Here is a 12850-nt window from a genome sequence, read left to right as displayed (position 1 = left end):
GTTTCTGAAAGGTTCAAAGAAAACTTGAGTTTGATTTCAGACACGTACCCGATTCATACAATTATAGTTGGTGGTGACTTTAATTTACCTTCTATATTTAGTCGAAAATACACGTTTAATTCCGGAGGTACACATAAAACATCATCCCAAATGGTGCTAATCGCATTGTCTCAAAATTATTTGGAGCAGTAAGTTCACAAGCCCACGCCAATATTAACGGTTGTGAAAACACACTTGACCCCTTAGCAATAAATAATTCTGAGTTAATAACGAACATCAAAAACCGATTCAGGGAATAGTGAACACAGGGTTGTCGTAGCAAGATTGAATATTGTAACCACCAAATCCACCAAAAATAAACAAAAAGTATACTTATTCCAAAAAGCAGATAAAAATTCACTTGTCGCTTTCCTGAGAGACAATCTCCACTCTTTCCAAATTAATGATATAAGTGTAGACCATATTTGGCTTGAATTCAAAGAAATACTATCGGTAGCAATTGAGAAATTTATACCACATAAATTAACAAACGAGGGACCTGATCCTCCTTGATACACAAAACGAGTCACAACACTGTTTCAGAAACAACGAAACAAACATGCCAAATTTAAACAGACGCAAAATCCTCAAAATTGGTGATTTTTTACACAAGCTCGAAATTTAGCGGGGACTTCAGTGCGAGATGCTTGTAACAGTTTCCACAACGAAAATGTCTCTCGGAACCTGGCAAAGATATCCAGTGAGATTCTGGTTGTATGTGAATTATGTTAGCTGCGTGAAACAATTAATGCCTTCTCTGCGCAATAGCAATGGAGATACTATCGAAGACAGTGCTGCCAAAGCTACTTAACACAGCCTTCCGAAATGCCTTCACAAAGGAAGACGAAGTAAATATTCTAGAATTCGTATCAAGAACAGCTGCCAACATGTGTAACGTAGGAGTAAATATCCTCGGAGTAGTGAAGCAATTTAAATCACTCAATAAAAGCAAATCTTCTGGTCCAGACTGTATACCAATTAGGTTCCTTTCAGAGTATGCTGATGCATTAGCTCCATACTAAACAATTATATACAACCGTTCGCTCGACGAAAGATCCGTACCCAAAGACAGAGAAGTTGCACAGGTCAGACCATTGTTCAAGAAAGGTAGTAGGAGTAATAATCCACTTAATTACAGGCCCATATCATTAACGTCGATATTTAGCAGGATTCTGGAACATACACTCCTGGAAATTGAAATAAGAACACCGTGAATTCATTGTCCCAGGAAGGGGAAACTTTATTGACACATTCCTGGGGTCAGATACATCACATGATCACACTGACAGAACCACAGGCACATAGACACAGGCAACAGAGCATGCACAATGTCGGCACTAATACAGTGTATATCCACCTTTCGCAGCAATGCAGGCTGCTATTCTCCCATGGAGACGATCGTAGAGATGCTGGATGTAGGCCTGTGGAATGGCTTGCCATGCCATTTCCACCTGGCGCCTCAGTTGGACCAGCGTTCGTGCTGGACGTGCAGACCGCGTGAGACGACGCTTCATCCAGTCCCAAACATGCTCAATGGGGGACAGATCCGGAGATCTTGCTGGCCAGGGTAGTTGACTTACACCTTCTAGAGCACGTTGGGTGGCACGGGATACATGCGGACGTGCATTGTCCTGTTGGAACAGCAAGTTCCCTTGCCGGTCTAGGAATGGTAGAACGATGGGTTCGATGACGGTTTGGATGTACCGTGCACTATTCAGTGTCCCCTCGACGATCACCAGTGGTGTACGCCCAGTGTAGGAGATCGCTCTCCACACCATGATGCTGGGTGTTGGCCCTGTGTGCCTCGGTCGTATGTAGTCCTGATTGTGGCGCTCACCTGCACGGCGCCAAACACGCATACGACCATCATTGGCACCAAGGCAGAAGCGACTCTCATCGCTGAAGACGACACGTCTCCATTCGTCCCTCCATTCACGCCTGTCGCGACACCACTGGAGGCGGGCTGCACGATGTTGGGGCGTGAGCGGAAGACGGCCTAACGGCGTACGGGACCGTAGCCCAGCTTCATGGAGACGGTTGCGAATGGTCCTCGCCGTTACCCCAGGAGCAACAGTGTCCCTAATTTGCTGGGAAGTGGCGGTGCGGTCCCCTACGGCACTGTGTAGGATCCTACGGTCTTGGCGTGCATCCGTGCGTCGCTGCGGTCCGGTCCCAGGTCGACGGGCACGTGCACCTTCCGCCGACCACTGGCGACAACATCGATGTACTGTGGAGACCTCACGCCCCACGTGTTGAGCAATTCGGCGGTACGTCCACCCGGCCTCCCGCATGCCCACTATACGACCCTCGCTCAAAGTCCGTCAACTGCACATACGGTTCACGTCCACGCTGTCGCGGCATGCTACCAGTGTTAAAGACTGCGATGGAGCTCCGTATGCCACGGCAAACGCTGACACTGACGGCGGCGGTGCACAAATGCTGCGCAGCTAGCGCCATTCGACGGCCAACACCGCGGTTCCTGGTGTGTCCGCTGTGCCGTGCGTGTGATCTTTGCTTGTACAGCCCTCTCGCAGTGTCCGGAGCAAGTATGGTGGGTCTGACACACCGGTGTCAATGTGTTCTTTTTTCCATTTCCAGGAGTGTATATTGTGTTCGAACATTATGAAATACTGCGAAGAAAAAGTCTGCTGACACAAAATGAACATGGATTTAGAAAACATCGTTCACGTTAAACACAACTAGCTGTTTATTCGCATGAAGTGTTGAGTGCTATTGACAAGGGATTTCAGATCGATTCTCTATTTGTGGATTTCCGGAAGGCTTTTGAGACTGTACCACACAAGCAGCTTGTAGTGAAATTGCGTGCTTATGGAATATCGTCTCAGATATGTGACTGGATTTGTGACTTCCTGTCAGAGAGGTCACAGTTCGTACTAACTGATGGAAAGTCATCGAGTAAAACAGAAGTGATTTCTGACGTTCCCCAAGGTAGTGTTATAGGCCCTTTGCTGCCCTTATCTATATAAACGATTTCGGAGACTATCTGAGCAGCCATCTTAGGTTGTTAGCAGATGACGCTGTCGTTTATCGACCGATAAAGTCATCAGAAGATCAAAACAAACTGCAAAACGATTTAGAAAAGATATATGAGTGGTGCGAAAAGTGGCAGTTAACCCTAAATAACGAAAAGCGTGAGGTCATCCACATGAGTGCTAAAACGAACTCGTTAAACTTCTGTAACACGATAAATCAGTCAAATCTAAAGGCCGTAAATTCAACTAAATGCCTGGGAATTACAATTACGAACAACTCATATTGGAAGCAATACATAGAAAATTTTGGGGGGAAGGCTAACCTAAGACTGCATTTTATTGGCGGGACACATAGAAAATGTAACGGATCCACTAAAGAGACTGCCTACACTACGCTTGTCTGTCCTATTTTAGAACACTGCCGCGTGCTATGGAATCCTTACCAGATAGGAGTGACGGTGTGCAGTGAAAAAGTTCAAAGAAGGGCAGCACGTTTCGTATTATCGCGAAATGTGGGTGAGAGTGTCACTGAAATGATACAGGATTTGGCCCGGACATCTTTAAAAGAAAGGCGTTTTTCATTACGACGGGATCTTCTCATGAAATTCCAGTCACCAACTTTCTCCTCCGAATGCGAAAATATTTTGTTGATACCGACCTACATAGGGGGAAACTATAACCAATCTAATATAAGGGAAATCAGAGCTCGTACAGAAAAATATAAGCATTCGTTCTCTCCGTGTGCTATACGAGGTTAGAATAATAGAGAATTCTGAAGATGGTTCGATGAACCCACTGCCAGGCACTTAAATGTGATTTGTTGGGTATCCATGTAGATGTAGATGACTTAAACATACAATCGAAATAAATTTTGGCTCTCAAGGGAACTACCGGCCCAAGATCGCTACAATACAGAGCACTCGGAAATAGCCTCGGAGGAACGCTTTATCAAAAGGCCTCGTACCAAGTCCTAATGGCCAACGTGACCAAACGCGGACCCCACGCAGCGCATTGCTTCCAGTGGAGCAGAGTTCGACCTGATGACGCAAAGTACGCTGCCGCCGACAGCAACAGCCAAGTCATTCGCGGCTGCACAGCCGCGCCCCCTAGTTGGAAGGCGCTCTCTTTGGCGAGGGACCACTGGTTCTCTGATGCGCACGGCCGGAGATTTGGCAGAAGGAAGCCACTATGGCTCAAGGATTTAGATATGAGGATCGTACGGAGCACGGGATACATCCGCACTGTTAGAGTATTAGTGGTTCAGGTTGCGACGGTTGATAATGTCGAAGTGGTATTGTGCACCGTCGTGTTTAAACCACATTCTCTCATGTACACCTACTAGTGTTCTCTGTATTTACGTAGCTCAAATGAAAACATAAGTTAATGCACTCTAATGTAATCGGACGTGAGTAAATAAGGTCCTAGTTGTTGGAACTCTTCAAATACAGCCATCAAATTGGGAGAGGGACGTTGGTGGTAATACGAGACAAGGGTGGTTAAGGACTTGCATCATTCAGTGACACTAATTCACATAGCACTACACACCACCTACATACACTGCTGGCCATTAAAATTGCTACACCACGAAGATTACGTCGTACAGACGCAAAATTTGACCGAGAGGAAGAAGATGCTGTGATATGCAAATGATTAGCTTTTCAAAGCATTCACACAAGGTTGGTGCAGGTGGCGAGTCCTACAGCGTGCTGACATGATGAAAGTTTCCAACCGATTTCTCATACACAAACACCAGTTGACCGCCGTTGCCTGGTGAAACGTTGTTGTGATGCCTCGTGTAAGGAGGAGAAATGCGTACCATCACGTTTCCGACTTTTATAAAGGTAGGATTGTAGCCCATCGCGATTGCGGTTTATCGTATCGTGATATTGCTGCTCGCGTTGGTCGAGATCCAATGACTGTTGGCAGAATATGGAATCGGTGGGTTCAGGAGGGTTATACGGAACGCCTTGCTGGATCCCAACGGCATTGTATCACTAGCAGTCGAGATGACAGGCATCTTAATCGCACAGCTGTAACGGATCCCGCAGCCACGTCTCGATCCCTGACTCAACAGAAGGGGACATTTGCAAGACAACAACCATCTGTACGAACACTTCGACGACGTTTGCAGCTGCATGGACTGGTTCAAATGGCTCTGAGCACTATGGGACTTAACATCTTAGGTCATCAGTCCCCTAGAACTTAGAACAACTTAAACCTAACTAACCTAAGGACATCACACACATCCATGCCCGAGGCAGGATTCGAACCTGCGACCGTAGCAGTCCCGCGGTTCCGGACTGAAGCGCCTAGAACCGCACGGCCACCGCGGCCGGCTCAGCATGGACTATCAGCTCAGAGACCATGGCGACGGTTACCCTTGACGCTGCATCACAGACAGGAGCGCCTGTAACGGTGTACTCAACTACGAACCTGGGTGCACGAATGGCAAAACGTCATTTTTGCGGATGAATCCAGTTTCTGTTTACAGCATGAAGATGGTCGCATCCGTGTTTGGCAACATAGCGGTGAACGCACATTGGAAGCGTGGATTTGTCATCGCCATACTGGCGTATCACTAGGCGTGATGGTATGGGGTGCCATTGGTTACACGTCTTGGTCACCTCTTGTTCGCATTGACGGCACTTTGAACAGCGGACGTTACATTTCAGATGTGTTACGACCCGTGGCTCTAACCTTCATTCGATCCCTGCGAAACCCCACATTTCAGCAGGATAATGCACGACCGCATGTTGCAGGTCCTGTACGGGCCTTTCTGGATACAGAAGATGTTCGACTGCTGCCCTGGCCAGCACATTCTCCAGATCTCACATCAACTGAAATCGTCTGGACAATGGTGGCCGAGTAACTGGCTCGTCACAATACGCCAGTCACTACTCTCGATGAACTGTGGTATCGTGTTGAAGCTGCATGGGCAGCTGTAACTGTACACGCCATCCAAGCTCAGTTTGACTCAATGCCCAGACGTATCAAGGCCGTTATTACGGCCAGAGGTGGTTGTTCTGGGTACTGATTTCTTAGGATCTATGCACCCAAATTGCGTGAAAATGTAATCACATTATAGCTCCAGTAGAATATATGTGTCCAATCAATACTCGTTTATCATCTGCATTTCTTCTTGGTGTAGCATTTTTAATGGCCAGTAGTGTATAAAAAATCGTATATTTTTTCTTTTTACTCTAATAGCGTTAATGTCAGTCTTTCGCTTCCGTGACTGGTTAGCATTTCCAGGACGCAGCAACAGTAATGGTCTTGTTATTAGCCTCGATCAAGTCCCGTGTTGAGCATGCTGTCCATCTGGTGATGTGGTTCGACTGCGGTGTACCCTCTCGTTCCTATATGACTATTGTCGGCATGTAGCTACTAACATCGTCTGTTGTTTTAAATGATTCCTTTCCTGACGCGGAAAGCCCTTGATTTTCGGGTTCGTAACTTTACACGTGGACATAAGACCTTTGCCGATTTATGTCATATGGAGATTTTCCTAAATGAACTGCTAATGTCTAATTTTTTGTCCTTCTGAAGAGTACAGGTTTAAATCCGTGAAGGAGATGGGTTTAAATCCGTCTAAGCCGTGGTCAAGGTTGTTTGCAACCTTCTGGCTGTCTTTTGTTCCTGCTGTTATGTAACCGTTGCTGTAATACAGACATGTTCAAAATACTTTCTCATTAACTTTAAATATTTGTATTAAGTTTTTCAGACTGAATTGTGGCTGAATTTGACAAATCTAATTGGGAATATATTTTGCCTCTGTTACCTTTTCAGACTACATAGATCAAACTTGCTTTATGTAATTATGAAACGAATGGAACGCCTCAGCATTTAAGCAATGGTTGGAAGGCGTTACCGCTAACAAATTTCGTTGACTTCGCCATCTGTATCTGTGTATGAGCGACTGGCAAACGGTAGAAATACACCTCGTCGTCGGAGAAAAGTTAGGACCGACTACTGCACATCATTTCCGCTGACGGTGGTATGCGCTCATCACTTAATAAAAGAACAGTACCGCTGATTGTTATTCAATGTTAATATACTAATGAATTAAACTTCTCCCATCAGTTTATAGCCGGAATCGTATTACCTGCATGGAGTTCCTTACCTGGTCTTCAGATACTCAGAAAATCTGGCATAATTACATTTGTGGGCAAAAATGCATGTTTTCAACCATTTATAAGTGGCATGATGCAATTCAGTATTCTGTTCAAGGGAACGATGAATCTCTAGGAAACTGATACTTTCAGGTACTGAAACTGTTTATTCACTTTATGTAAATATCTATTTCTCATGTTTTTCTGGTCTGGAATGCGGAGGCATTACATCGGCGTTGTTTAGTCTTGGCTTCTTTAGTACTGGATGAAAATAGTAGTCATCACCCAATGTGATTAACACAAAATACCATCTGCAAACAGTATGAGGCGTCATTGAACTGATTGGGACGTAAAATTCAGTAATAGCGTTGCACTAATATAAAATTTCGCACCAATCCCAAACTGACGACAGAATATTTTGTTTCTTTGAAAAAAAAATGGTGTCAGGACACAGGATCACTGTTTCATAACGTATATTTATGTACTGCAGATTTTTTCTTCATAATATTCTTTTCTTATAGGAAAGAACAATAAATTAATTTCGACTAGTCATAAAAATTAAGTGTCCATCGCTTTGAACTGCCGATCGGTAATTTTACATAGAGATTTGGTAAAAACAGATCCACGAGTATTTGTGTTGCTTATGCTTAAATATTACTCTTCATCTTTAAATCTGTCTGTACCACTGAGTTAGCCTTATCCTTACGTAAAATCATTGTTAAATACCAACACGGTAAGGTTAAACAAAAAAGTACGGTTGAAAGAGGCCTCATAACTGAAGAACACAACAGTAGCAAGACTTTCAGTGTAGCACAGTGCTGGGTAATACGCTGACGAAACTGAGGTTTGGATCAATGCTGTGTAATTCTTGCCCCACCAGTACATAGCACGCACTATTCGGTGAAGTGGGATTTTCATGTGTGAATTGATGTGAACTTATTAATTTTCCTTCGGTGCTTGGCAGAATATGATAACAATATGAAATAGGAAAACACTTCTCATTGTTCTGCAAAATTATATTCATTTGGTCACGAACCGGTTATCGGTTTCTAAACTCACCTTGTCATTCGAACATCACCTGAAAAGCATAATCCATTTCCTGATAAAAAAAATATATATAATTTTTCAGAACATTGAGTAGTGTTTTCTCATTATATGTTACTGATGAATATTTCCCCATGCCATCCCAACATCACCTCTTCAGAAAAGTGGTACTGAGTAAACAATCTGTTGCCGAGAACCTAGGTCATCACTACTGCATGAACTACCGAGTTCCTTGCAAGTTTCTGGCTAGGATGATAAATTTCTTCCCGTAGGTATATCCATTATTGTGAAACTTTTCTCAGCACATTCGTTAGAGTTTCGTGTATCCCTTATTATGAAGCTTTACTCGGCACATTCGTTAGAGTTTCTGGGAAACAGTTCGTGCTGCATCACATATGAACGCATGTCACTAAATTTTTGTAACGATTTACGCTCCATTTTCGCAACCACTGATGACAATCAAACAGTTAACACATAACAGTTGATAGAGTATCGTTGCGGCAGGCTGTTGATTTCTGTGAAACATGATTAGTTTACAAACACATTTCCCCCACACGCATTGAATATCTGAAAGTTATTCCTGCTCCAAAACATATTTCGCTCTGTGTTTCTTGCTGTCTGAGTTATTTGGACTTTAAAGTTTTGTTCCTCCCTGGATTCATTCACCCATAACATCCGACTTCCCCTAATTAAGTTATAATTTTTTTTCCTGTCAGAAGCTCACACAGTATACAAAAATGACTGTCACTCTACACGCACGCCATAATGAGAACGCTCGTTATTTTCACTAATTAAAAATTCCTGGAATGTGTGTAATCCACTGAAAGACTATTTTTAGTTTACAGTGTGCTGCGAGTTGGTAGACTGTCGTTCGTCACGTAACTTAAAGGTATTAAATTTCTTCTAATTTCGGTTTGTGTCTGGTAAGTCACGTATACCCTTTGCGATACAAGTAGAACATGTTACCTGCGTTCAAGCAAGGACTTGTAGGTACAGAAGAGGAAAGAATCTTGTAAAGATCGCTAGTTGGAGCGACAACATTGTGGTGTACCGTGTGACATTCTTGAGGGAACTGTCTTGTGTATGCTTACAAGTGTTTAGATGCAATACAGTAATTTGCACATGTATGTTACTGACAATACTCGTCTTAAAGAGAGCAGTATCCGATCTCACACTGTGTAGTCTTTGGACTTTTAAGTATAGTACCGGTGGAAATTATCCAAAGTGTCTAAAGGCTTACGAAACTAAATGGCTTTGAAGTTTAGAGCCCAGGGTGTGGTATTCAATCTCAATTTCCGTGAAACAGAGTTAAACACCGAACATTGTACGTGGAAATATTCACCATTCTTGCACTACTTAACTGTCACTGAGAGAAAAGAATTATAAACAAAATATGCTTTACTTATTATCTCTTGTTTGCAGGTGGCTAGGGTCAGGTTTGCTATGTGATGACTGACAAGCATGTCTTTTCCCTCTTCCTCATTTATTAATATCAAATCAGATGTTCCCAACATAACGTGTACAGACGTGAGAAACAAATAAGAAACATCTTCAGACGAGTGGCGTAGTACCTTTGAAGTAGTAGTTAATCACAAACTGACTGGCATAATATATTTAGAAGTCAGCAACTAAAATGCACACGCCCTGAATTGCTACTCAACTCTCACGTATATAATCATGTATTTCACACATTTTGGCGGAACAAAAACTTTTAAACTAAAATAATTTTATGATCAACATGTCAGCTCTAACAAATTTGTAGTTATTTAGAAACCTGAAATTAGAGTTACAAGTTGATAATATTGGTTATTCAGATCTCATTCATTTTAGAAAAGAATACTCTAGAAAGCAATAGTTAGCATTATCAGTAACTTTTCATTCAAATTATACATTAAAAAATACAACTGTTCTTTTAAAAGTCGAGAAAAGGAAAACCTTTATTACTATAAGTTAGATGTACGTGTTGTATGTGGCTATAGCTCAGATGAAATGCTTTTGTTATTTACAGCACATGCTGTTTGAAATAACTGCGTATTTGTGATCACATGCATCGAATAACTGAAATCTGAATCTGGAACTACTGTAAGCTCTCTCATCGGCTACTGCAGTAAAGGAAATTGGCAACTACATTTCAAAGACAAGTAAGCCTTAGCCTGCGGTGTAAATGCTGCGAGAATATCAGTTTGCCCTTTAAGGTCACATTTTGCATTCCTTGTGTACTCTGCCTGTCACGCTTGCGTCGTCCAACATAAATATTCTGTATGCAGCTAACTTTGAAACACAGGCCTGCACTAAGAGGTTCTTTGCTCCGACTGGCATCTTGTAGCGATAAACACATGCGGAGGTTACTGCGCTGCTTCGATGTCTACGCTCTTCTATTTTGTTATAAGAATGAAATAAAGTGTATAAAATTTTTAGAAATGCTAAATATTGCTTTTGGTGAGTCTTCTGCGAGTAACGCAAAGGCATACAATTGCTATAAACATTTCAAGGCAGACCTTAAAGGACAGCGGCTTTACATGTATGTCTGAGGTAGAAAATATTCCGAAGAAACAGCTCCAGAAGCGTTCCGGGAAATGGAAAAAACACTCGCATAAGTGTATAGCATGTATTTGAGAACATGTTTTATAAATTAACAAATAAAGTTCTTACCAAAATATAAAAATTAATGTGTGAACGCACATCGTATGTAAAGCTTTTCACATCAAGTCCAGAATCGGTGTACATGTCTCGAAGGAAATTTCAACGTGTTTAGGGTAGCTATTTCGCACATGTTTTAAGCAATACGTCTTAGAATAAGGTGAATAGTAGCTGAGATAGAGATTTAGTGACAGAATCCATTCAGATGCTGCTGTTCCAGAAGCATCAGAAGGTTTTACATGACTTAATCATATTCTATTAGCGAAAAATTAATTAATTTTACCATGAACCTCTTAAATTATTGCTGATTTTGTACAACTAGTGACAAAAGTATTTACTGAATTTATGTTGGGAAACTGTTTAACTCGTTTACTACCATATCGTACATTTCTACCTAAATAAACTTTATAGTGCATGAACATAGTCAGGTTTGAAAGCATACACAACATATGTTTTAAGAAATTATTCATTGCCTATTTACATACGTCGTATTTCACGGGTCATCAAAATGGTTCAAATGGCTCTGAGCACTATGCAACTTAACTTCTGAGGTCATCAGTCGCCTAGAACTTAGAACTAATTAAACCTAACTAACCTAAGGACATCACACGCATCCATGCCCGAGGCAGGATTCGAACCTGCGACCGTAGCGGTCACGCGGTTCCAGACTGAAGCGCCTTTAACCACACGGCCACACCGGCCGGCTACGGGTCATCATCAACAGTGTCACTGTCAATGTCGTTGTCATCATAACTTTCTAAATTAATAACTATGGCGTTTAGTATGTCTTCAGTAATCTAATCCTTAACCCAGTACTCTCTTTCAAATATCTCTACGTGGAGATAGTATGCACTCCAGTGACCTTGAGTTATAGTTTCAAAACTTGTAGCAGTTGGGACAGGTTTTGTGCATGCTTTCTTTCGATTACTGCAATATTTGGTTTGGAATAAAATATGGAAACTCAGAAACTTGCTACTTAACTTCTTTCACAAACTGCAGTAACTTCGTCATTGAAATATCTCCAGAATATTTCTTACCCTGACGAAATATTTTGGTCTGACCAATGCCAGCTCAGTAGGATTTCAGTCACAGTTTGTGATGGAAGTCGCACCACAGTCCGTCCGTGAGCTTCAAGTATTTTATTCATTTCAAACACTTCGTCTTCTGGCTTATGTTGTTGAGTTAAATCAAATAATTCGGTTTTTCTCATTCACAACTCAGCTTCCATCTTTTTTCTTAATAACCATTAAACATTTCCCTTTTATTCGAGGACTTAGTTGGAGCTTTGTTATGCTCCTTGTTGTGATATGAAGCGTTGTCTGTAACGATAACAAAGTTCGGTGGTAGATTCGGAATTACATTAATCGATATCCACTTTGAAAAAATTTCGCAGTTTATTTATTCATCGTAGTCCTCTGTTGCACATCCCGCTTTATAAATTAACTGCACATAGGGTATAAACCTATCTTTTGATCCAATATTTACCACAATAATCCTATTTCTTCCACTATCATTTTCCATCGTGCCATCAACGCCGGGAGCCCGCCGACATTTTCGATGAGTAATGCTGTTGTCCACCCGAATTTCATCAATATACAAGAAGTTTCTGCCTAGCTCCCTTAATTTCCTCATTTGCATCAGGCACTTACATCGCCAGTCAATTATATCCGCTCTCTCTACCAGAACCTTTCGTTCAAATAGAGATACTTTCCTAGTGAATCCCATTTCACGTGTTGTCTTGTGTAAATCATCTTTCTTTCAAGGTTCAAAAATGGCTCTGAGCACAATGGGACTTAGAACTTAGAACTTAGAACTTAGAACTACTTAAACCTAACCAACCTAAGGACATCACAAACACCCATGCCCGAGGCAAGATTCGATCCTGCGACCGTAGCGGTCGCGTGGCTCCAGACTGTAGCGCCTAGAACCGCTCGGTCACACCAGCCGGCTCTTCCAAGGAAAATGGATTTTTTATTTTAAGGCAGTAAGTACTTTGCGTAATGTCGGCACTGTTTGTTGATTTAT

This window comes from Schistocerca piceifrons, chromosome 7 (genome assembly GCF_021461385.2).
Source record: "Schistocerca piceifrons isolate TAMUIC-IGC-003096 chromosome 7, iqSchPice1.1, whole genome shotgun sequence".
NCBI classification, from domain to species: Eukaryota; Metazoa; Arthropoda; class Insecta; order Orthoptera; family Acrididae; genus Schistocerca; species Schistocerca piceifrons.
Note: the sequence above shows the minus strand (reverse complement) of the source record.